The sequence below is a fragment of the Acanthopagrus latus genome, chromosome 1 (assembly GCF_904848185.1).
Source record: "Acanthopagrus latus isolate v.2019 chromosome 1, fAcaLat1.1, whole genome shotgun sequence".
Taxonomy (NCBI): domain Eukaryota; kingdom Metazoa; phylum Chordata; class Actinopteri; order Spariformes; family Sparidae; genus Acanthopagrus; species Acanthopagrus latus.
Window position 1 is genome coordinate 3,672,080 of NC_051039.1, and position 26,755 is coordinate 3,698,834.

Here is a 26,755-nt window from a genome sequence, read left to right on the forward strand (position 1 = left end):
GAGAATGGAAACCCGTCAAGCTCGGGAAAACATTTTACTCAAACATCTAAAAGAGGAAATAATGATGTTGACAAATATTTTAAACAAGTAAGATTAGAAAGTAAAAGGTATAAAAAAAAATCACAAAAATCGTAAATGTAGGATTATCGATTGAGCCGCTATGGTGGCTTCAACGTATGACATTATACCCGTATCAGTATTGAAACATACACATGATTGTAATTATCTAATCAAGTATCCTCTCGTCTGGCTAGCATCCTCGATGAGCGCCCTCCATCGTTAATCAGCTAATTATGACACCATTATAATCAGCCCAGCTCTGCCTTACTGAAGACGAGATGCTAGATTAGAACGGTAAACAAAGTACAGCGAATTCGGAAGGAGGAGGTGCAGAAGGCACGTCAAGTTCAAGTAACAGGCAGAAGATGAAGAGGAGGGAGGTGAGACGGGGAAAGTTGGCTTTGGAGGTAGTTCTTGAACTGATTAAAGTGATGAACTTAGACATTTTCAATTAAATATGTCTGTTAAAATGAGGTTACACAGTGGTGATTGAGCTGGTGCCCTGCTGAATAATGTATTGCAATTTGTAAATAAGTAGTTTGAAATACAGCAGGAAGAAATGGAACAAAAACAAGCAATAAAAGTGAGCAGTGAGATGAAGAGCTGCAGGTGAATGGCTGCACACCTCCACCTTCTCAGCAAGGTAATTAACTCCTTTCACTGTGCCCTGCTGATCTCAGACTTATGCCATGTGCAGCATAAAGTAAGATCACACTTGCTCACTGAATAATGGAAAAGGGCTGATTGCTGACTTCAATATTAAAACAAAAACAGTTTGTTTTGCTGCTCCCAGAATTCTGTAAGCTGTTGTATTGAGCTGTATTTGGTATAAATCGACTGAGATGTTCGAGATTGCTACATTAAGGCTGAAAGTCTGATTGTAGCAATGACAAATACCAACATCAGGCACAAAAGCAAGGTACCGCCACTGTTTTTGCACTGCAGGACTTAACACTTTCTATTTTACATTCTATACAGTGTACTCACTCAGTATGTCAGTGTCAGCACTGCTTTATAGGCCTTTTTTAGGGCAAACATTTGACATGTCAATATAGGAAAAGCAAACATCATGGCTTGGCATAGCAGGAAGGAAGTGACGAAGTGCAATTAAGAACACTTGTTAATTAATGTCATCGTTAATTAAGTCAGTTTCTTTCTGCTTTTCCTGCCATTACAAGTCAAAATGTCTTCTGGCAGTTATTAAGGCTTTCTGTACGTGCTTACAATGAATATGTTAATTCTTAATTGATTTAAAGGCTGAGTCACCTTCATTTTCTGTGCTTCACATGTCCATTGTATTTCTTTAAAGCCTGCAGCTTTACTTGCTCTACCATTTTAACACTTTATTCCTTCTGTTCGGCTTTTCAACTTGTTGGTTGTTTTAGAGAATGGGGTCAAACTTTACACCTCCAGGTGTAAGTAGAGTATGGAGATCAAAGGAATCAACACAGTTTTAAAAAGTAGCATTAACTTTAATTTGATTTAAGTTGTCTGCATTTCCTCCCCAATCCCCATTTGAGCCTCTGGTTTGGGACATATGTTTGTGGCTACAGATATAACCCTTGATGTTGCACTATCTGTTGGTTAATACATTAGAATAAACCGTAAAGGTTTACGTGCTTTGGGTTCATCGTCTCCTGATTAACATGCAAACACAGACCTTGCCAGCTCCATCTTTTCCAGCACTATTAACCTTTCCTTTCTTTCCCTACCAGGTTTCGTAGCTAATGCTATTTTCTGCTGACTTTGAGTTGCGCAGCAACAAGAATCCTCCAACACTGCTTGCTCCCTTCGACCTCACGTTCTCTCTCTTGCTAATGATACACACAGGAAAAAAAAAAAAAAAAAAACTTCTTCACACACACACACACACACACATATGCATCTCGTCTGGACAGTCAGGTCATGTCTTGGTGACATAACTCAATAATCCACAATCCTCACACCTAACTCTACACCTTCCTCTCCAACCCTGCTCTCTTTGTTTATCCCTTCAGCTTCTCATGTCCGTTGCTCACCACCACCCTCCTTCCCTCTGTACCACACCGCCTCTCTCTTATTGCTTTATTTTCCAACCCCCCCCTCGTTCTCGCATTTTCCATCTCTGGCAGGCTCTATCAATTTTTAATACGGCTGGCAGTATTGGACGTGTCATCAGCCTGGCAGTAGCCTCAGTGTTTGGCCCTGCCATGAAAGCCTGTTGTTTTTTTTTACACATGTGAAGGCTTTGGTTTTGTCTGACTTGCTTCACGCAGCAGAGACCTCACTCAGGGCCCCAAAGCTATACATCGAAGAAAGTCATGAAACTGAGCAAAGTGGAATTATAGCTCCGTTGATTCTCTGAGATATTTCTGACTTCTCTGTTCGAAGGGAGATTGTTGCTAAGCAGTAAAGGTCCCTCTGCTCCGTGGCAGTTCTGAAATCCATTGCCTTGTGTCACTGGGTTATAGAATCTCATATCAAGCAAACTAGAACTGTGAGGATGTAATGAATGGGTTGTATGGGTAAAGTGGGACATAGGGTTTAGAAGCAATGAGCCGTTCGAGAGATGATGGAGGAAGTATTCTGATATATTTTTTTTTGTAAAAATTAAAGGTCCTCTTTTCAATACGGCAATAGCATGAAAACTACTTAAAGTATCAAAAATAAAAATGCTAATTATGAAGACTGGCTCCTATTTAAGAATTGAATCACTGGCTCATTAACTTAATAATTTCAAAGCTGTATAGTCCAGGTAGGTCTGGTATGTTTCTCATTGCATCGTACAGCCATAACATGTCATAAATAGCCCTTTTCCTAAGCTACCAACACATTCTTACATATTGATTTTATCCATCAGAGTGGATGCTGTTATAGTTATGCTTATGCTGTAGTTCTTGGTGTGGTCAACCCTTAAGAGATGTCTGCCCATTGTCAAATAAAATTAAACTAGATGGCATTGGCTGGTTGTGCTTAAAAAATAAAAGAAAATAACAATAGTATAGCTGAAAAAACTCAACAGCAATGTCTTTTTCTACACCTGCCAAATGTATCACCATGCAGAGATATCTATGGCATTAAACTCCTCACAGCAAGGTCTGTAGATTATCTTGAGAAACGGGTTCATGATTTCTGCGGAGACATTGCACAACAAGCCGAGTGCCATGATGTTACATTATATTCATGAGAAGGCAGACATCTTTATGGCCGATATGTCCAGATCTCTGCAACTCACCCAAAATAGCACAACAGGGGAGGAAAAATATCAGTTTTTTTTTGTGGTGAACTGTCCCTTTTAAGGTCTTGACTTCATACAGTAATTGAACTGACCAAGACAAAAAACTTTTATGGACTGGATGGTGGCCTTCACCAAACATTATTGGTTTTCTGTTAAACTCTTGTCTGTCATATTGACCTCTCTCCTCCTATTGGGCAATACAATGAAATATTTACAACCTTGTGTAACCCACGTGTCTAAAGATACTGCCACAAGCTCATCCATCTTCAAGACAAATCCATTTCCTGTGTGTGTGTGTGATGCTCCCCCCCCTTACAGTCAACAATAAAGGTCAGGTCAGTGGCTCATGATTTTGTTTGCCAGTTTATTGAGTATTGGGACAGCTGACTAAGAACAGGGCAGGTGTTTCATGAGTCAAACCACTCGGCTCTTAAAAAATTCAGCCCGACTTCATGCATTTTAAAGTGTATTTCTGTCTCATAAAATTCATCTTGCAGGCAGCACTTGAGTCCAGAGAGTCCAATATGAGAAATCTTAACATCCGTGCTCTGTGTGTATAATCTTTACTTATTGACTTTTCCTTCTCCTACCATCAACAGGAATACCCAGTATAGTCATGAATAAAAATGTGGTGAGTGCTGATGCTGAACACCTTTACCACGGAAAGGTGATGACATCAAACACATCAGGGGTTTGTTGTTTCAAAGAATTCATGGACCTCAGAGTAGAACCAGTGGGTAGATGAATGACAGCATATGGAGAAAATATCCCAAATGTACATCCAACGTAGTGGTGGTATGGCATGGTGAAATGACAGTTGGCAGATAAAAGTTTACGAGCAGGGAGCATATGCTGCCATAAAACATGACGTATAATGTATGCCATTTACGAAGGAAACCTGACACTCAGCTAAACCTCATTCTACCATCAACCCTAAAATCAAGTCTCAATTAACACTTTGATGAAGTGGGTACCAGACAAAATGTCCCTACTTGTCAAAAACGTCCTCACGTCACAGGTATACCTCCTGGTCCCCACAGAGATTTACTGCAAGTCTAACAACACACAAACACACACACACAAACAGTTTGATTTGTGAGATAACAGCGGTGCATGACCTCACTTGTTGAATGCAGCAGTATATTAGCCTGCCTGCCTGGCAGTGCACATGCTGTAAACAACTGTATGGTGACAGTAGCAGCAGTGGCCATTCCAGTTCACTTCAGGTCAGTCCACTTCAATTCCTCTTATCAGTCCCCTTCAGATAAATCCTATTCAAGTGAACAGACGTTATTTCATTGAGCTGATTAATTGGTTTTAACCCAAACAATGTTGACAGAGTCCGTGGGCACTGGAGCAGTGTTGACATCTAGCGCTGATAGCTGGTGATGGGATTCAGTTGCTATCGGAATTACAAATTCTTTATCCACAGATTATTGTCTTCACGTCACTACTGTTGTTTTACTAATGGAGGAATTCAACAATTGGGAGAGAAAGAGAATACATCAGGTTATTAATACACAAGTGAATGGAGCACAGTTAACATTTAACACCTACTATCGTCACATTTACGGGTTAGCCTCTGAGGATTGTTGGTGTTCACATAATATACAGACAAAGGAAAACTTTAAATCAATTAAAAAAAAACATATGCACATATAAGACGTGCATATCAAATCTGTTGATAATAAGATTTGAAAAATAAATCAGCCACTTTAAATCTAATACATTATTCTACTCCAGAGAGCCTTTTAAACCATACCATTAGAGGTATACAGTATGCTAACCAATTCAGTGCCCTACTAATGATGCATATTTAAATTTAATTGGAAAGAATACATCATCGGCGTAGGTGTAATTCACATGATTTAAAATAGGATTCATTATTTTTATCTGCTGTAATGGACCTCCCCTGAACCCCCAATCCTGTTTTGCCAGCTCCAGTTCCAAATAGTGTCAGTGTTGGCCATATTGCCCATCAGTCTAGTCGGTCACAGTGTGTTGACTCACTGGCTGCAGCCTCCTGCCATGTTTGTCATGCCAGGAGCGAGAGGACAAACAGTCTGTTGTTGGCTGATTGTCACTGTTGCTGGCTGGGTTCCTCCTGGTTTACCCAAAGGTCAGTGAACTGTCAGGAGGTGAGGGGGAGAACGTGGATGAGGTGATGCGATGGTGATGGCGATGGCGATGAATCACATTTGGGTAGAGTGCCAGCATCATCATAGGTGCGTTCGTGTGTGTGATGACATGGCTGCTATAATCCTCCTCGCCTGTCATCCCCAACTCCCACTTTCCTATCTCGCTCTGTGATCTCCTCAGTGTTTCTCTCTCACACTCACAGTTACAGTACAAACACACACACACGCACATGATCAACTGCAGTACAGTAATAAGATTTGTTTCACTTCTGGCTTGCATGCATTTGTCCCAAATCAAGCCCAGAGTACATGCAGAACATGGACATTTCAAGCTAAACAAAGCGGATTTCACAGCTTTTATACCAACAGTCAGCAACACAAAATACTAATCGCAATTCAAGCGTCAGCTCCACGTCTAGACTTGACAAGAAAAAAAAACAAAAATGTGTACCGTGGTTTATATAATATTAAGATTTTAGTGTTGTTACTACATCATAATAGATTTTGCTCCAGGACCATTGCAATTGACCAGACAGCAACAAAGTCAGCAAAAGAAGCGAGTTATTGTGGTTGGATGGGTCAAGAACAACAACAACTGAGGTTTGTGTCCCATGTTTACCTTACAGTGGTATGGTTGATTTATTATTTGTAGACTGAATTTACTAAATATTTTGAGTCATTTCACAGTTTCAGTTTTTTTTTTGTTGCAGCTTGGTTAAGTTTACACAACAATCTTACTTCGTCAGGTTTAGGAAAAAAAAATCATGATTTTGGTGAAAATGCTTTCATTTGACTTTTCAAAACCACCTGTCACAAAGGGGAACACATTTTTGTATTTTTTCTCGTCCCCTTACGTAGTGAAAACATCACAAAAAAATTGTGATTGGTCATTTGGATTGTGGTCCTGGAGCAACGTTATGATGTTGCAGGAAGTTCACCAACGTGGCAATATCAGATCATGCGGGGTGCCACAGCAGGGAACAGCCACGGATGAAGTAAATTGATACTCCATCAGAAATATTGATTCTTAGTATCAAATACACAGTTTAAGCTTTTAAACTGGATCTGAAATGTTTGTAGCTTGGACTTCAGCAGGAGACTGCAGTGTAGATTCGACGTAGTTACAGTGGATTCCCATGAAGACTTACATATCAAATCACATGTAGATAATAAAACTACTTAAACAGCTCATGCTACATTATCCACTTGACTGCCAATGATCCATGGTTTTTGGTATTTAATATTCAGAACAGTGTTTGATGTGGGCTGGTACTTACCGCCACAAAGTACTGGCACATTTCAAATTTTACTCTTTTGGGGAACCCTGACTTTTTTTTTTTTTTGCACTTCAGCTGCTGTCACCCTTTTCTGTCCTCTTCTCCGGGTGATTCATAATGGCCGTAAAAAAAAAAAAAAAAAAAGCATTACCAGGGGGCACAATGTGACACTTAACCCTTCTGTTCTCCCCTGCCTACCTTTCTCTGTCAGTGCTTGAAGTGCTTCATTTGTGTGACACACTAAAAAGTGGAGATATCATCCAGGGATGCACATAACCCAACACAGATAGTGCTCCCAGTGATGAGTCCTGCCTGGTGGAAGTGCTGTAGGCTGCTTGTGCTTATCTGAGCAAACCTCCCCGTACGATTGAGGGGAGACCAGGTACTTATGTTTCAAACACTGACTCAAAAGATTGATTTTTGGCCGGAGTATTCCTTTACAAGTGTCTGATACTGTGTTCCAAGAATATGCCCATTTGTTCCAATTCTTAAACCTTCATAGTTTTTGCAATTTCCAAACAAGACATTACCATACTTAACCTTTCGTATTAACAGAAAGCGATTCGATTTCAGCGCCGTTGGACATCAACCGAACAGATACTTCAAAATGCCACCAGCAATTATACGTTCAACACACCGGGTAATGATTTTTTCTGAAGACGTAGTTGTAATATCTCTGAGTTGTTGCTGAAACAGTTTCGCCACCATCCACAATAATTTACACCTTCCCCAGCTGTTAGAAGCTTCTCCATGTCTTTGTGCGTTACATTGTAGAGAGGAGAGCACCTCAGCAGCATTCTGATCAAGGCTTTTATTCAGTTTCACTTACCTTGTCGAGAGCGTGCCTATGTTCCCACATTTCCTTAACCCATGCACAGGTTAAGACCATCTATGTTCCCACATTGTTCCCACATTACCCTAACCCCTAACCCTAACCCTTAAATTGAAGGGAAATGTAGGAACACAAGACCTAATTTTGAAAATGTCCTAGAAATGTGGGAACATAGGGACTAATTTTAAGAACAGTCTTAGAAATGTCAGCACATAGGGCTGTGGGATATGTGCCAACTCTATACAATTTGAAGCACGTTTTGTATAGTGCTCACTCTCAGGAACAAGAGAGCATCTGCTGTCATGATACGACAGTTTAAAGAGTCTCCTGCTGTCTCACCTTCAGGACTAAGAGCAGGTGCTTCAACTCCGCAAGGACAGAAACACTCACATTGACAATGTAGAACTGTGCTATGACCATTCGCAGCTGCGCTCTCACCATCACTGCCAACAGCATGACACCCTGCCACTTACCACTTCATGCATGTACATACAAGAGTCAGCATATGCTGTGCACCCACACACACACACACACACACACTTGAAAATCCCACGCGTACTTACACTTACACATAAGCAACTCAGCAGGACATGTGCTGACACGTCTCCCTGGGGCCCCGTATGAACTGCACACTGCACACATGCATATAGACACAAATACATACATCACATTTACATTTCGCTGATGCTTTCATAAACAAAAGGCTAACAATGAGCACAAGCACACACACACACGCGCGCTTCTGGACGCCGACATGAATTAACTGGCACACACATAAAACACGAGGCCCCAGGGTCTTCCTGCTGCTTTTCCCCAGACTCTCTCCTCTGCGTCCCCAGGTGGCACATCTGAGCTGGCATGTCAGTGTGTGTGTGTGTGTGAACTGGAAGGTAATGCTGAGGCAGGAAGTGGTAACAAGAATAGAACAGTTGGTTCACAGATACTTTTGAGTTATTTTGGGTGCTTTCATGGTACTATTTATGTGGCGGTCAAAGACACATCTCTCACCTCCTGCACACTACACCGCTGGCCTCCATTTTCTTAGAAGTGTGATGCAGTGCGGCAGGGAAGAGATTCGGCGATTAACCGTCCCTCGGAGTAACTTGTGTTTGCTCGGGTGTGAAGCCAGAGTCCGCACTTGAGAGGGTGACATCAGTGTTTACCCAGCATGCCGCCAAAGACTCCGACGCTCTGCAGAGCGAGAGGGCAGCAGTGTGATGCAATACAATGCAATGCAACACATTGTCACATAACAGAGGGGCTATCGTGCACTGCAGCGAAACATCAATAATAACGAATACATTACACTGACGTACTTGAGTGGCTGTCAAACAAAACTGAAAGTAACTGTTTTTGCTGGTCACAGCCTGCAGCTACTTTTTAAGTATGTTTAAATTGGATGTTTTTTTCAGATTCAATCTATATAACTACAACAAACATTTGATGCCAGTATGAATTTATGCATCACGGTTGGAGAAGTAGGACGTTACAGTGAATTAAAGCTACAGCATTTCTAATAATAACCAATTGTCCTTTATTTCTGTTACAAAGTGTCCTGATTATTTTGTAAACAAGGTTATTAAACATACTGCAAAGAACTTTTACGTGGATATGAAACAGTCTTGATTTAATAGCGATGCTTCTGTATGACCTACATAAGCAAACAAGTCCATTAGCAAGATCAGCTAGTTCCATATTATTATTATAGTTCTTCTGAATGCCTGTCAGGGGCTCCATGTTGGATAAGTCATATAATTAATACTATGTTTTTATGGTAGAGATCTGTGATCTGCTGATGAATTCAGGAGTCTCACAGACTGAGGTAGTCTGCTGGTGTTGCACTAAGAGAAAGCTTACTCTGTTGCACCATTGTCATCTGTTGTCCACATGGGCCTTCAAAATCAATTACAATCAATTACATTTCCTTGTATTACCTTATTAGTTTTGGGGTTTCATTTACCTTCCAATGAAAGGAGCACCCCGTCAGGAGTCTTACTTAGCCTGTGAAAACAGAATAATGTTGTAGTGGCTCTAGTGGGAGCTCTGTCACGTCAGAGAAAAATGACTAATGGTGTCGCATTGATGCCATCAGGGTTATCTCAGTTTGGGCTAGAGACTTAAATATTTTAACAGGCAGGTGAATCACACGCAGAGAGTGAGGAGACTGAAAGAAGTTGGCATTTATGAGGCAAGCGGAGCTCTATTTAAAGATACCTTAGCGGTGCAGTTTGGGAAATATTTGCCTCTACTCGTCTCGATTTAGGCTATTCTTGTTTTGTCGTTGTGATTCTGACACTAGGAATTGTTGTGTTTTTGTCACTTTTATTTTTGTTTCCTACCCGTTAGCATTTTGTACCACCACGGTTCAGTTGCTGAAAACAGTCAAACCAAAAACCGGTGCTAGCAAGGGCCTATCACGTTTTCTGCCACCACGATATGTTTGTTCTACACACTTGGAGGGGAGGGGTGGAGTGAGGGGTATTCAGTTGGTTGCATTCAGTGGAATCACTTAAAGATGCTGCTAAATCATGGCTCAGGTAGAACAGGTCGTCCACTAATCAGGAGGGTGGGCTGCTCATTGCACGGATCCCCCGGCTGCACGTCAGAGTTGTCTTTGGCATCATACTGAACCCCAAATTGCAGAGCATGAAAGCCGCTGCAATGTGTAGTAAGGTTTGTAAAGTGCTCTGATTGTTCAGTAATCTGGAAATTCACCGTTTAAATCCTACACACTGGACCTTTTTAATTGCAGCAGTCGCAGTTGAATTGGCTTTCAGCAGTTTCATTTATGTTTCATCATTTGTGGCTCATACATCACCTGATTGGCTGACTGGTGGCATTAAATCATATTCAAACAGGGCTGCAGGCCGACAGCTCTACAGATGCCCTCCTGCCAGCTCCCTTCATCTCCCCAATTTTTTTTTTTTTATGTGTTGAAATGATGATAAAGTTGACTTTAGTACTGTAAGTTGAGGCTGGATTCCGCAAACAAATCTTGACTGTATATGCTTTAAATGCTGTTAGATTTATGGAATAGTAGCTCTGAATGAAAGGCAGGCATGTTTAAAATGCAGCTCTCTGCAAGCGCCACTTGTTACAGCAAAATCATAGTTGTTATTAATATCGGCTCAGCAGGTGTGTAACCTCTCGCTACACCACAAACAATTTCCAATATGACTTTGAAACAAAAAAATAATAAATGAAACAAGGCCACATGCAGTTAATCTGCTCCTGCATGACCAAGACAAATCAATTTGATCCTGGAACTAAGTATAATTAACTCCAAGCAGAATTAAACAGTAGGATTAATGGGACACCTGCGCTGCCTTTTAGAGATGTAGTGGTGAGTCCTGTGTGACTCAATTAACTTGCAGGGAAGTAAACAGGAAGCCAGGCATATGCACATAGCAGGCAACACATTTCTCTGGTACAAATCTCTGTTCGCTGAGATACCTGCAGGCTGGCTTTCTGTTCCAAATACATGTCAGTGAATCCACCGTGAACCATTATCAGTCCGTCCTGTGGCTGTCCTAAGAGGACCAGTGGATTAAGTCCATTTATGATAGCACGGCTCCAATTTCACCCCCCATAAAACGTTTCTGTCAATCCCCAAAACTCACCCAAATCCAGTTTACTGACTCTCGTATAAAAATTGGAGGTGTCCAGGGTGACACTAAAGGCTCCGTCTGAGTATAATGAATCAATATATATTTATTTAAAAGAAGCTTGAGGGGGAAAATGGAATCTTTTCTAAGAGGCTAAATTAAACCTCCCTCCTTGGCAAACAGGCACTGTATGAAATAAACCACATGGGCCCTACTTTTTATAACATATCGTAGACGAGCGTCAGTCTTGGCTGCCCTTCACAGAGACAGAGTGGCTAATTACACTCTGTAATTTAATGAGATATCACATGTACAGATGTTTTGAGCACTGTTGTGGGTCAAAATCTCACTTGAGGGTAATTTTCAGATGGAGGGATTAATTTTAACAGAGTGCACAGGGCTGAAGTAAGCAGTGGTAGTTAAAAAATAAACCCCACCAGGGAATCATTCATCCTGATTATTGGTAAAAAAATGGTGTGGCAAATAACAACCGCTGGCAGCAACGAAGCCACCAATAATGACAGTAAAGAGCTCCCTCCAGAGTGTAATGGCTTTGAAATAATTGATATTGACGTGAGTGTACTAAGTGAAACGTTTTCTTACAAGTGGTATGAAAGCTTAACGGTATAAAAGAAACATTGAGCAGCGGGGATTATTTCTTATTAGCTGCCTGGTCACCACACAGGTGCCACAGCGACCAGTATCACGCTCACAACGTGTTTCATGGGAAAGTATGGCAAAGTTGAGATGAATCGTCAGACGGTGATATTGCTCAGCCAAAATAAGCGGCAGTATTAAGTCTATTAATTTCTCCAGATATTACCTGCAGTAAACAACTAAAAAGAACATAACTGCAGCTTATATCGACTAATCTGCTTGTATAAATCCGATAAAATGAGTCTGAGAGATGCATAAATATAGCAATTTGGAAGGAAAGCGTCTCTGTGAATTTTGGAAACCTAGAAGAAGTAAACCCAAACCCTCAGCTGCCGGCTGAAAATGCACCCTTGTGTACTGCAGTCTACCTGGCTGCTACAGATCCCTCATGTTGAGTGATGACGGCTTTAATGACTGAAACACATCGCCCATATGTCACCAGTTAGTGAAATCGACTCACAACCAGTTCACTGATTAGATAACGGGTGCGGGCCGCCGTTTGCGAGAAGCGAAGCGTATCATCGGGTGGGCCAACCCCATTAAGCGCAGGTCATCGAGATGAATGATTAAACAGGCGGGAAGGGGGCGCTCTGGCCAATCAGGAAACAATCAGCCCTTTTAAATCAGTATTATGCAAATGAAGCGCCACATGTGCATCAAAACAACCAGCATGTAAATGACGCCCCGGGGTGGATGTGGGTTGAGGCGTGCGAGTGTGCATTCACAGTCCATGTAGGTGTTACTGTACACATGAACAACTGAAAGAAACTGGAATAATAGGTATTGTATTGCAACCCCAGGTGGCATGGATTATTCTGTCCCACACAATAGGCGATGCAGGCAGGGAGAGGGGGCAGAATACATTCAACAAAAGGGCGGTGGAAGATTTAGACTTCATGGATGCAATCCGACAGAGCTGTTTCCCTTTGTTTACAGCCTTTGTATCTAATTTGTGAGTATGCTAACCAGCTGCTGATGGTAGCTTTGTTCTTATGGACGGATCCATCGTAAGTTACGTTATATTTACATTTTTGTAAACATATCTAAAAGACAAACAAAAGGCTGCACCAATTACAAAAAGGTTGAGAGGCTTTGTAAAACACAATTGTTCCTGAACAGCTAGTAAAATCACTCTCAAGGCGTCAAAAACAGCAGCCAGTGGACCAAAACTTTACAGTTTGATGCTGAAGTTGCCCCTCTAGCACCAATTCTGTAGCGCTTCAGTCTAAAGACCAAGTCAAAGTCACATGAGTGAATTTAGTTATTTTAACCCAGTTTATGATCTTTTCCTCAACCTAACCAAGTAGGTTTTAATGGCCAAATCTAATCAACGTGAGACCGCTTCACAAGTTCTTATATGTCAAAATACGTGACCTGTTTGTTAGCAAGCTTTATTTTGAAAGTCTAACAATACCTTATGTGTTACTTATTATTGCTAATTTTACCACGGAGCCATTCATGGAAAGCTAAGACTAGAGGGGTATGAAGAGTGTTATCATATCATCACTCAGTCTGTCTCGGGTTGTTTGAAATTTGTTGCTGGTAATTTCAATGACATTGATGAGGTATGTTTTCAATTGATTACATGTCAAAGGGGATTAACAAAGTATCACAGTCTGTTTTTATTAATGTTTGCACAGCTTCCATCTCTCTGGGAATCAGGGCTGTATTTTTATAGCTTGCCTGGAAATAATGATCGGATGTGGTTCTGTTTACATTCTGTGTCGTCATCCGACTTGTCGTGCTCCTTGACCTCCCGTTGTGTATTTGCTGCTGCAGCTCTCGACTCAGGATTTCAAAATGCTAACAGGAAGCATGTGCACTGAAAGATCCTGGAATTACACTGTTTTTTTTTTTTTTTTATAAAAGCAAAATATTTAGTGGCCTTCTGTAGCGACAAAATGTTCGGGATAAATGATCCGTTTTTCATTTGCAGCTTTGGTATTTCATTTTGATGATCCTTTAATCCAGGATTATTCGGCAAAAAACAGAAGCTACAATGAATTCAAATATTTGCTGAAGCTCTCACAGCTTTGTAGGCTTACCGTGTCTGATTCGTCTCAGCTGGAAGGCTTTTTAGTCATTCAGATATCAGGTTGGTCCATCAAACATGTTTATGGGCCTCAGTGAACCCTGTACATTCTCTGTCGGCACGTCTCTGCATCCACTGTTACTCATTGCAGTATCGTTGTGGGCCCTCGTTACATGAGGCTGCTGTTAACTCAGCGCCCTTTACCTCCAGGCAAAGTTGATCAAATCACTCTGGATAAGATAACGGAGCCACAAACATTACAGTGGAATCACAAACTGGCACTTTGACAACTCAGATAGGAAAAAAAGAAGGAAAGGAAAGAAAGAAAGCCCTTCCATATCTGTTGCACTCTTTGGGCTCAGCAAGTCTCCCGCCGTCCCACAGAGAGGCTGCGGTGCTCTTGGCTATTGCCCACATTTGGTCAACTGGTGCCTGTCCTTACGTTGTTCCCACATCATTAAAATCTTTCACAGATGCTCCCTGAACACCCAGCAGGCTTCTGATCGCCCCGCTGTCCTGGCAGCCGTACACCAGAGAGTGTGGAGCCTCACTCTGGGCATAAACAATCCGAAACACGACAAGGTATACAACTGGGATAAAAGTGCACATTCAAGACACCCCGGCCCTGTTGAAAATGAGTAGTTCACTTGTTCTTGCTGTAACTTGCTAAGCTTGTGTGTCCGTTCATGAGGAACATCTTTATTAAATCCATCTCCTCAGTGAAGGAAACAGACTTCATGCTGGCTACAATTTAAACTGAAACACTTCAAGCGACCAAAAAAAAAAAAAAAAAAGACTGAGTGGAAAATGCTTTGCTTTAGGACGAGTAGACTGGCTCGAGATTGAGCAGTAATATTTCTGAACTTGACGTTACTTAGTCAGTAATAGAAATTGAAAGGGTAAGCAGTTCTTTTGGCCATACTGAACACTTTCAGCCTTTCAAAAAGATCCATTCAAATCATTTATGACAAATCAAGGACGTCAAGTGTAAAACATTTTCAACAAAGCCGTAATGATCTCCTCTTCATTTCATCTGTGTTTATTCACCTGTCTGCTCTTTTTTAATAGGAAATCTTCACATTCGCTGTCCTGCTGTATCTAGTTATTTGTGATCGAAGTGTTTCAGCACTAAAAAAAAAAAAAGGAATGCATGCTTGAATGGTCAAGTATCTCTTAATATGAGCAGTGGGTTTGAGAGCTTTTACTTGTCAGGAGCAGCTCTAGTTGTGCATGTTTTTGGAACCGGTTGCTGGTTGATGCTTGAAGCAACAACCAGCAATCTATGTTGACAAGAGAGGAACTGCAGTATTGGCAGCTTGCTAACAGAGGTTGCAGCTGAAACAAATACCCGTATCAGAGCATACGGAGAACTTTGTAGACACAACTGAAAGATCTCATAAGAAAGTAAAAGTATAATTGTTGATTTGGCACTGAAACTATGGTGCAAACACTGGGTGGGTTGTCCAGAGGAGGTCTTTATGTTTCTTCTGGTTCCACCTCCAAAGTGCTGCCATGAGCTCCTGCTCGTGTCCCTCCTGCTCCGCGCAGCGAGGGCTGCCATATGCTTTTGACTCCGACCAGGGTTTATGTTTTTGTTGTTGTTTTCGTACGCTGCGGTATTTATATTCTGTTCACCCACCATATCCTGCCCCCCACTGACACCTTGGCCTGTTGTGTGGGGTTTCCATGCCAACTCTCACCCCAGGCAGCAGCCCTAATTGGCCAGCGAACATATCATGGTGGGAAATATGAGGGGGAAAAAAAAAATACAAGGCTAATAACAAGAAATGAAGTCATTTATCAACGTATTTTAGCATAATTAGCAAAGACACAAAACAAAGTGCTGTGTACAGATATAAAGTGGCTTAATGGTTATTTGCACAAATCCACTTTATTTTATTGTTTCCTACTTTTATTAATGGACCACGTTTGGCTCATTCTTCATTAATCCATGTCTTGTGGCGTCCATCACTTTTTCAGGTCTACTTATCATCTGGGCGAGTGTGTGTGTGTGTGTGTGTGTGTGTGTGTGTGTGTGTGTGTGTGTGTGTGTGTGTGTGTATGTTTAACTCTACACACACACACACATTTAATTGGCATCCTCCTTTGAAGGAGGCTTCTATCCAAAATAGTTGACACTGAACGCGAGCAAAGGTAACCTTGATGTCATCAAGTCTAAGCAAAATCAGATCCAGCAGCGACTCGCTGAGAATAATTAATTGCATTGATGAGCGCTATTAAAACTGAATCAATGTTTAGGAAGAATTTTAGAGTCCGCTCTCCACCATGTTTAATGATTCCCCAGCAGCCGTATGCAGGGTACACACTCATTATGCCCACTTGGCACACCTCCAGGGCATGGATAGTGTGTGTGTGTGTGTGTGTGTGTGTGTGTGTGTGTGTGTGTGTGTGTGTGTGTGTGTGTGTGTGTGTGTGTAGGCAGAGTTTCCTTGAAGACTTTGAAGGTTACTGTCATACTTTTTTACCTCTATTAACCCGGAGTGACAGAGTCCTGTTTACTTGTTAACTTTTGTCCTGGATAGCGTGCACTCAGTGTGACGAGGACGTTTTTGGCAAGACACTAATTTGCTTTCTTATTTGAGATCAGAGGGTCGATATCCTATAAGTCAGGTGACGTTTAGGCTCTGTTCACAGTGAATATAGCTAACAAGTCGTCTCATGCCAACACACTGGCTCTTTAATACGTTACATTGAAGTTCTGTCTACTTCCCAAAATGCTGAACTATCCCTTAAATGTTTTTATTGGGAGACTCAACTCTGACTGACGTGGTACAATTTAGTTTTTCATTTTATAAAACTAGTAAGCCCAAATTATGACATTTGGTTATAAGAGATGCAGGACACAGTGACTGTGCTGACATGTTTGTACATTGCCTTTCCCCCCCAGGAGAAGCAGTTTGGCTGGCAGTTTTTATTGTTTGTTTGTTTGTTCGACCTGCTTTGCCAATAACCCCAGTTAGCATTGTCAGCAGCATGTAAAGAAGTATAACAAAACTGAACATGAAACTAGAAACTATGATTTACTGCAGTTATATTTGCAGCAATGCTGCCAGCAAGCTAACATCATCTCATTATCATTATAAAACTGAGCAAACTAAGTTGATTAGTCTTTTAACATGAAGATGGCAATTGAATTAACTAAAAAATAATTTAAGAGCAGTTGACCGAGCAATGGTCTGTTAGCTAGTACTTTTAAAGTGTAGCTACAGGATGCTAATGAGTTGTAATAACAGTGCAGTGGTATTATTTGTACTGCATGTTGCTTCGAAGCTCTTAATATTACTGGAAATTGAGTCCAAGCCCTCCAATGAGAGGTGCTTTTTCATGGTGGGGTCGCAGCTCAGGTGGTCGAGCGGGTCGGCTGTCGATCACAGGGTTGTTTCCTCCTCTCCACATGTCAAGGAATCTTTTGTGTGTTTATGTGGAGGGGAAAATATTCACCATGGACACTTAGAGACATGACTTTATACTTTATTTCCCCTTTTTGTATGTTTTATCATATTTTAGTAATATTTTACTGTTAATGAAAACTAGAAAGTTCCTCCATGTTTACCTGATTTCTGGAGAAACCTGGCATGTAGTACAGGTATAGCGATCTAATATAAGACTTAGAATACTGCTTTAGTAAAACTGACTGCACACATACATTGGCCTCGTTATTGACAATGTCCCATTTGTATTGGCTAAAATTGACATTGTGGGACACAGTCACACACGCCTGACTCTTGTTCATCACCATCAGATTGATCTGAGCCATAGATTAGCCATAGTGCATTGTCAGGACCAATTAAAGAAGGGTCACAGAAACCCCCTGACGATGAGTCAATCGGGATCGATGGGAGCGAACACACAGACGAAGCTCATCGAATCACGTGTCAAGATGAAGATTTGGGAGGCATGAAGAAGGTGGGTGGTGGAGAACATAGAAAGGATGTACGAGATAAAGCGAGTGAGAAAAAGGCAGATTAAGAGATGGAGAGAAGATTTGTTACAGTCTGGAGAGAGACAAAAAAAAGAGTAAGAAGGAGGAATAAACCAGGGAGTAGGATGAAAACTGAGAGGTTTTTATTAAATCAGAATGATGTAAGGAAGCAGTTCTGATGGATTGGATTCTTTGCTGTTTGTCTGTTCATTCCCCCTCTCTATCAGATGCGACGACTGTGAGATTGCTACTGATTCAATTTCGGTGACAATTGCAGAGAATGATGCATTTCACACCAGTCTCCCAATACTTTCTGATCTCCAAAAAACTCAATATGCTACAGTGACACGTGACGGGTTTCTTTGTTGGGCCGCGGATGAGACTGCGATGTAATGTCGTTTTCTATGCGGCGACATGTTAACAATTGCCCTAAAGCAAAAAAAAAAAAAAAAAAAAAAAAAGTAGCAAAAAGAAGGGAGAGGATGAGAAGCGGAGAGGAAAAAAAAAACTGGTGGGTTTTAAAATGAAGTATTCCGGTAATCTCTTCGCTGTTCAGACAATTTCTGAACAGAGGATTTCACTTTCCACTAACAGCAAAAAAAAAAGAGGTGAATGGAAAAGAAGAGAACAGCTGTATGGAGAATACAAAGACAGGAATGAAACAGGGGCGACAATAGCTGCGAAAGCCAAGTGAAGTGAAAAGTGGTGGTGAATTCAAAGCGAGCATGCCGGTAATCTCCTTGGTGATGTGCTGTTGTATGAGTCGGGGACCGAAGTCCTTCGAGAAAAAAGATAGAAAACATGGAAGAGGGGAGGATGGAGATGGAGGAGGTGACAGGGAAGGAGGAAGATGAGTCAGGTTCAAAGCTAAAGAGAAGATAAAAAGCAGCCTACAGTAGCTCTCCTCATCTCTACTGTATTTTTAATCCGTGTGTTGCTCATCAGCCGCGTCTTCTTTCTCTTTCTCTTGTTCTGCTTATACATTACCAAACAGGCTCAGAATAAATTCCCTTTCTTCTCCCCGCCTGCCTTCCCTCCCACTTTACATCTCTCTCAACATTAGGGCTGCGTTGGCCGCATTATATTCTTTTTTATTTCATCCCGTTGAGTCATCTGTTTTTCACGTGCTCCGAGGTCGCCAACATGGCCGTGTGCGCGTGCCTTCCCCTCAGCCGCCGACGCCCTCCTCCACCCTCCTCCACCCTCCTCCACCCTTCTTCACGAGGCACACATCTCTTCCCGTCTTCCCCCCGGTGTGTCTTTTTGTCCCTCCATCACCATCAATCCTGATGTCTGTCGGCGGCTGATCCTGTGATTATGAGGGAGAGCTAAACAGACAGTGATGTCGTGGTGGTTAATGGTGTTGGAGTGAGACGGGTTTTCTCTCTGAACCAGGGGAAGCTGTTCAGCTGACTGTTTTGCTCATTGAGATGTAATGTTCAAGTCCTCTCATGGGCGTGTATATGATGAGGATGTGCAGTGTTTGAGTGTATGTTTGTATGTTATATAAAGACGGTGCCGTCGCCGTGTCCGTTTTCATCCACACGAGCACTGCGAGATAATTATCCCCACTTTCTTCCGAGCACAGTCAACGGTGGCTTCATATCTCCGCAGAAGAAGAAACCCAGAAGCCGTTAAGATGATTCGCGACTCGCAACGTGCCATTAAAACACATGCTTCAATTTGCAACGTCTAAACAACTCAGATGAAGGGCAGTTATCACACAGCGATGTTTTCAGCGCCGGATTAATGGCTTGTAGAAAATGGATCTGGAATAATTGCTCAGTGCTCACGACAACTTCAGCCAGTGTTTTTTTTTTTTTTTTTCCTCCTCCCACTCTTAGAAAACTATTACATTCCACAGAATCTCTGACTGCCTCCTCGGACTTCTAATGAAAAGATAATTGAATAAAGTTAATAGATCTGATGGACCAGTTCACATAACATCACATTTAATGCCAGAACAAGGACTGAAAGCTTCCTAATGAGGGGCCTTTTTTTTTTTTTCATTTTAATATTCCTCAATTGTCTCTTTACATCACCGTGTATGAAATTGAAAGTGAAATTGAAAAGTTCTGTCATGTTATTGAAGCACACTGAGAGGGCGGGGGGCAGAAACCCGACACCATCCCAAACTGCTGGTATCTGACAACCTGGGAATGAGAATCATGTTCCTCTATAGTCGCCTTGTGAACCTTTTAATAGTGTTATAAACTGACTCTGGTACTGTGTGGAGCCTGCTTTTAAAAGTGCGATGGGTGATTGACTGATACATGTTTTCCCTCCTGGGCTTACAGTAGCTGTGTGCTCTCACTGCCCTCACACTTCCCCTACATGCAGCAGTGCTCGCTTCCCGCTTGATTCAGGTGCTTTTGCTTTCGGTCTGATCCAGCCTCTTAAATCTGCTCCACTGTGTGTCCCAAACAGCTCTTGCTTTACTTAATCAGCTACATTTTGAGGTAGTTGGAATTACACATCCGTCTTGCTAGGCTTAGTTGAACCAATAAGCCTCCTTTGAGGAGCTCTTGGTGTGGTTTAGACGTGATGACCAGTGAAAACAGCCGTGTTTAAAAAACACAGCAGTGGTGGTAACTCTTCAACGGGTTAGCGTAGCTGTTTCAGCATCAGTTACATCAGAACTAGAGAGTATGTTTCATTGAAAGAAGAGCAAAGAACGGCACAGACTGCTTTCCTTGATGTAAAATATGTTCCCCTTCTTCTCTCCGCTGGCTTCAGCAAGAGTTTGATTTATCATCAGGCTCTGCTTTGTGTTGATCTGATTGGTTGAAGTAAACCCTTAATAGACGGTGACAGACGCATGGTTCGTCTAATCTGTTCCACAAATGTTCTAGCGGCACCTTCCCAGATGTTTCTGCATAACGAACCATGTTTTGCATGTTGAGTTTGAAATATTATTGAATCTCATTGTCAGGTTGCGAGATACTTGCACTTTGGGATCGTTGGTCGGGTCGACCGCCATCCCAAAGCATCAGTATTTAACAAGTTGAGACTCAAAAAAACAGAGATGAAACCGTAAACAAAATGCCTCTACTGTACACCTTGTTTCCCCCCTGCTTGCTTCCCATGTACTCATTTTTTTGTCCACCCAGCAGACTGGTTGTTTTTCTCGTATCCACTGTTGCTTCAGCGCCTCAGGAGCTATAAGGACAGCTGGTTGTGAGGACAGCGTTGGCCGCGGTGAAACATTTCTAATGGTTGCTGTTGTTTGGATGGATCGACGCGTCTTTGGCACCGCAGCTGACGTGTTGTTTCTGGTGTGAATTCAGGGTCGGTCTAACATGGCCTGGGATTTGCAAATCAGCTTGTATTAATTCAGACAGAGCTGACAAAGCACGCTTACTCATTCGCAAATGGCAAGTGAACATTTCCACCGGAGCCATTGGCCAGATTAAGTGTCTTTCTCAGAGGAGTGCATTTTTAATCGACTTTTCCCCGGGCCAATTTTACACGTGCTGTTTGTTTGAGCGGTGAGTTCATCATGGATTTGGATGCTAGAGAGACGATGAGGTCAGTGTTGCATCTGTGTGTTCTCCTGTTAATCAGCACATCGGTGTGACTTTGTCCCCGCTGACAAAAGCCAGTCAAGTAGCATGGGGCTGTCGGGCTGGAGGAAATATCAACAGGCCGTTTGGAGTAGTGCACTGTGGGTAGCAGTCGCAGTGGGTTCTAGCTGTGTGGCGGTCGTCCGAATGTCATCCACACACCCACTCAGACAAAGACAACGGGAGGCTGGATGGTACGAGCGGCGACCAAGAAGAAAGCGAGGATTTCTTTTTTCTTTTTTCTTTTTTTTTTTTTTTTCAAAAAATGCAGACGGGAATAAGAGAGCGGGACGGGATCGCGGTAGAGAGGCCGTGGGAGCAGAGCAGAGTGAGAAGGAGAATAAAAGAAATGGTCATTAGGAGGAAAGAGAAAGTCATGACTGCTGCGAGATGAGAGAAACGGCGAAGAGACGCCACACGACTCAGGAGCAGATGAAAGAGAGGGAGAGATAGTCGGTGAGCCAGTGGGGAGGAGAGGAAAGTAGTTAGGATGTGCATTAAAGAGATATAATTTGGTTTGCAGGAGGCAAAAGGGAGAAAAAAAAGAAAAAAGAAAACACAAGAAAAGGGGAGAGAGAGCGAGAGAAGGAGATAATATGGTTGCCAGGGACAACAGACTAATGGGAAACATGCAGTCACCCACTCAACCCCCCCCTCCCTCCCTCCTCCCTCATCCGCCGTCCTCGCTTTGTGGATCTGCGTTTGATCCTCCTTCACCTTTTAAAGTCTCCCTCCTCGCCTTCTCCTCCTCCTCCTCAAAGCATCGCTCCTTATCTGTTAATGCTCTCGTTCTCCTTCCCTACCTGCTTTTACGTGTCGGCTCGTACCGCGCACGAGTTCCTGAAAGTGTGTGTGTGTGTGTGTGTGTGTGTGTGTGTGTGTGTGTTTGTCCTCTTCCTCATCTCACACACTCCGTCTACCTCCTCTGCTCGGTGCCAAATCTCTTCCCTACCAGCTGTTCCGTCTCTCTCCTTCTCACTCTGTTACTCTTCCCACCCTTCCTCCTCTTCTCCTCCTCCTCGCTCTACTCTAGGTGTTGTTTTTTTTCTCTCTGTCTTCTTGGTGAAAAGGGAGGTGTGGAGAGCTTTAAGGATAATTCTAATTCATAACAACCCGAGTCTTATCATTGTAACAGCATTTTTATTGGTAATATTAGAACTGAAAATAACTTTTTATTTTCATCAGGAAGCAGAGAGTTTCCCTGCTTCCTGATTGATCACCGACTGAAAAGATTTTGGATTATGGTGAAAATCTGGAGGGACGTCCGGCCAAAGTTAAAGATGAAACAACATATCTGATATCCCGTTAGCTTCCGCAATGCTAACATAAGCATTTGAACCACTTCGTTGATAACACTTTTCAGGTTGAAGGTTTTTTAAAATTAATTTACATGGATGCTAACGTTAGCTGTTGTCTAATGGAAGCTAACAGAATATCAAATAAGTTGATTTACCTTGAAATATGGCTTGATGTCCCTCCATGGTTTCATCGTCCATTGACGTCACAGTCATCAAATCAATCAGGAAGTGGTTGATTGTCAACAAACCTAGAACATCCTGAGCGTGCCGTCCGAGGGAAATGGCTGCTGTGTGATGGTCGATGGGTTATGAACTAACCCTCACATTTGCTGAGCGTATTTGGAAAATGAGGGTTAATTGTTGCACTGTTACCCAGAGTCCATTGCAGACATCCATTATTTTGTACTGACAAAACGCATGCTCTAACTTTGACCCACTGTACTTACCGTAATGTGAGCACACCAAGTGTTCGGCGAGGTACTAGAGATGGTGATTGCAGAGCATAATTGCTCTACAAACTCTGTTAGCATGCACAGCCGAGACAAGGTCTCCTATTAGTCTGTTTGTGAGATCACAATTCACAGCAGACTGATCCCTTTATCTCCCTCCTTCTATTTATCCTCCAAATACACAAATAAGCCTTGAGACAGAGTTAGAACATGGGAGACGAGGGAGAGGTAAAAGTTCAACAAAACTTTATTGGCCTATATTTTAAAGCCTCGCAGCAACATTCAGGTAGCGTCCTCACACAAATACTTCTGAATGTTGGAAGTCGGTTATGAAAGACCGGCTACATCTCACACTGATGACCTGCTTTATATAGTTGCTGTGGGTGGGATGGGGACTGTTGAGGGGAAAAGGCAGCGCAGCGAGTGTCTGCTTCAGGATAATTACTGTAAAAAATGGCTAATGGCCCAGAAAGTTCTACAGTCGCTAATCAGTATATATTACTGGGCCCAGTGAAACGTCAAGTTTGGATGAGTCTGCAAAACGCCAGATTGCATTCAATGCAAATATGTGTTTGTTTTTTTTTATGAGTAATGCCAATATATTTTAAACTGTCAGCGTCTGCGGTAACTGTGCACGACAATTATCTTAAGTTACAGAGAGTTTGAAACTTTTTTGGCAGAAATCCGGTTCATGACCAGTCGGACTGATCGTTCTTCAGGTCCTGTCGGACTTTGAAGTGGCCACTGAAGTTCCCAACCTATAGAAGTGATTAAACTGCAAGAGCAAAATGCAGGCAGTGATGAACTTGAGATTGAGTCAGTGCCATGGAAGTCCGTCCCCATCAGTGAAACAACCCATATTTACATCCAGCGAGTAGTCTGCACAGGGAGGAGGTCAGAGATGATTGGTCGGGTTGGACAAACAACCAGACTTAAGCTCAGGAGACTGATGTGTGTGTCCAGCATGAAACTAAAGTTATTTAGAAATGTCACGTGTATAAAATGATGCAAATTACCAACCAAACATAACAACGTTTGCAACTGAAGCTACAGAGGTAACGTAGCTTCAACCAGAACCACAACGTTTTCCTGAACGTAACAAAGTTCTCTCCTCGTCTCCTTGAATCACATATTGTGTCACCGAATGAAAAACAAAAGGATAACGAGAGGATTCAGCTCACATTATGCCAGTCAATTATCCGTTTTCAGAAGTTTAGCTGCTTTGTCTCTGAGCCACGAAACAGCCAATTAGCAGTGTGTTAAATACAGAGCCACTTCTTTGCTTTGATTTGATTCGCTGACAGTTAAAGAGAGACCAGCAGGGAATCCATTTTAGAGTGGGCATTTTATTATTGTTTTTTTTTTTTAAAACTGTGAATTTAACTTTAAAAACATCTCATTTTCCAATCCGACACCATTTCTTCCAACATTTGTTTGCCGGCTGTGGCTAACCACAGCTCAAGTTATTCTTTTGTTTGTGCCATTTTGGATTCACACAGGCACCGAGCGTTCTTATTTTGCATATATGAGGACTTAATGCCTCATCTCTTTTCAGTAAATTATTGAACAGCTCATTGTGCAGATCCATCTTCATTTCAGTCAGTCGAGCAGGCTGCCCTCGCTTGTAAAGTCTTGGGCTCTTCATCCATCCCCAGACTCCATTTAACTTTCCCTCTCTTGTCCTTTGCTGTCCGCCCTTCCCTTCCCCTCTCTGCCAAATCTCACCATTTCTCTCTGTCTTGATGGATTATGGCCTCAGGCTTACTGTTGGGCACTACAGTGGATCAAAACATAATTTTCGCCCATTTATTTTGGCCTGAATCTGCAGCCTCCTCCCTCCTCCCTCCTTCTCCTGCTCTAGTTCAGAGAAAGCTGGCCTGGTTTTTCCCAGCATGCACTTTCCGTCACCTCACTCCCTTCTCTTGCTTATTAACAGCTCCTTTTAATTTGCCCTCCGTCTCTAACACTTCCTCCAGAGTCTGGGCCTTGATTAAGCTTTTGTTTGTTGTTTGGTTCCTTCCCCTGAAAGCACATTTATTTCGTGTTTCGGTTTAAACAAAGACATGAAGTCGTCACTCACCAGATTTATTTCTGTGCCACCTTCCACCCTGAGCTTCCATATTCCTGTTTATACCACCTCCACACCTTCTCAAAGACCCCCATCGCCGTGAGGTTGGAGTCAGTAACCCTCCCGTTTCTGACATTTAACTTTATTATTCTCTGCATCTGCCAAAGTGATCCTCCATCTTATCCCTCCCTTTCTTCTTTCTCTTTTCTCCCTTGCACACACACGCTTCCTCTGACCCTCTCTCGTCTAACCTTTACTTAAAGCCAGAGGATTTAAACACAGACGGGGAGAGAAGATCTTCAGCCTCGTTCTCTCTTGAAACCACTTAAACACATCTTCCGAATGCCGCCGTTGCCCCGCCCCTTTCTTAAAACCAGACGAGTCGGCGTTGACCCTGGTCAATGTGCTCTGAGGTGGCCGAGTGAATATCTTATTTCTTTGTTCAGCAGATGCGTGTTTTGTGTTTGTGTTTGTGTGTGTGTGTTTGTGGTTAGCCTACTCTTTTGAGACATCCTCCTCAGTTTCTTGGGCTGAAACAGGGAGACTGATTATAGCTGACATGTGGACCAGTCGCTTGTTGTTCAGGGATTTGAGGGCGTGCTCGTTGTTTCAACCCCGACACAGCTCATGTTTATATTTAGTAACCACAGAGCATCTTGTGATGGGATCACACCAGCCGCTACACCCACCAGCATGTTAATGTTCCGACCCCTGACTTCTCATTAGACGTTAACTCATTACTACATGAGCACTCAGAGCTCATCGTTGAGCTCGGCCTTCATGCACATGCAAGGCACATGTGACTTTACCTTGCACGATTAAATACTATCGTGGTGTCAGAATCTGGCAAAGTACTCAAATCCGCTTCCATGGTAGATCCAATGACAACTGGTGTGTCCAGAACCACAAATCTTGGACCACGGCCATCAAGGAACTCAGCCTTCATTTTCATCTTAGCTGTACACCTTAGAAGTTTCATGTCAGCACGGTTGTGACACTTCTGCACTGATGAAATCTGTCTGTAATATGTGTTTCTGAATTTTAAGGCAGCTCAGTGTTGACAGACTTCCGCTCTCACGGCAACTTCCAACCGTCTCCCTCAGCAGAGAAAACTGCCTCATGCACCACCGACATACATCCCACATGTCTGTAACTCAGCCGTGTTCAGCCTCAGACAGCTAGCTTAACTGAGGAAGCGAAGCAGCCCACAGGAAGAAACAACACTGCCTCACTAAAAAAGAATATAATAAATAGGACATGGGGATGTGATGTTACTGCACCGAGCAGCAGCAAACTTATTTCCATTTCCTGTCCCATGTCACAAACACCTACAACTCTTGCCTAACAGGAGACACACCGCGGTATTTTGCTCTCTGGTGGGATGCCTTTTACATTGTACGGTGGTCAGGCTTTGGCAGTAGATGAGTGTCAACCAACAGCGACTGACATTGGCATCGTATATCCGTCCGACCTTAGTGGGGTGTCTCAAATTTCGGTTTCAATAATGTGAAAGTCTGTTGCGGTTTGAAATGTGAAAGCAGTGAACTTGTCTGAAAGTTGAGGCCGTCTTCTCTGTTTATAAGTTAAACACAGGTAACGTACCTGAATACATATTC

General features: G+C 42.5%; 1 protein-coding gene across 6 annotated transcripts in view; it reads left to right on the top strand.

The window, feature by feature from the left end:
- elfn2a (extracellular leucine-rich repeat and fibronectin type III domain containing 2a) overlaps nt 1–26,755 on the top strand; it is a 195,851-nt gene that overhangs the window by 20,819 nt on the left and 148,277 nt on the right. The window contains exon 2 of one of the 6 annotated variants that reach the window (XM_037114129.1): nt 14,292–14,400. The exons of the other annotated variants lie outside the window; for them this stretch is intronic. The gene's annotated coding sequence lies outside the window, so the exon portion shown is untranslated. The remainder of the gene's footprint in view (nt 1–14,291; nt 14,401–26,755) is intronic. 6 annotated transcript variants of the gene reach the window in all.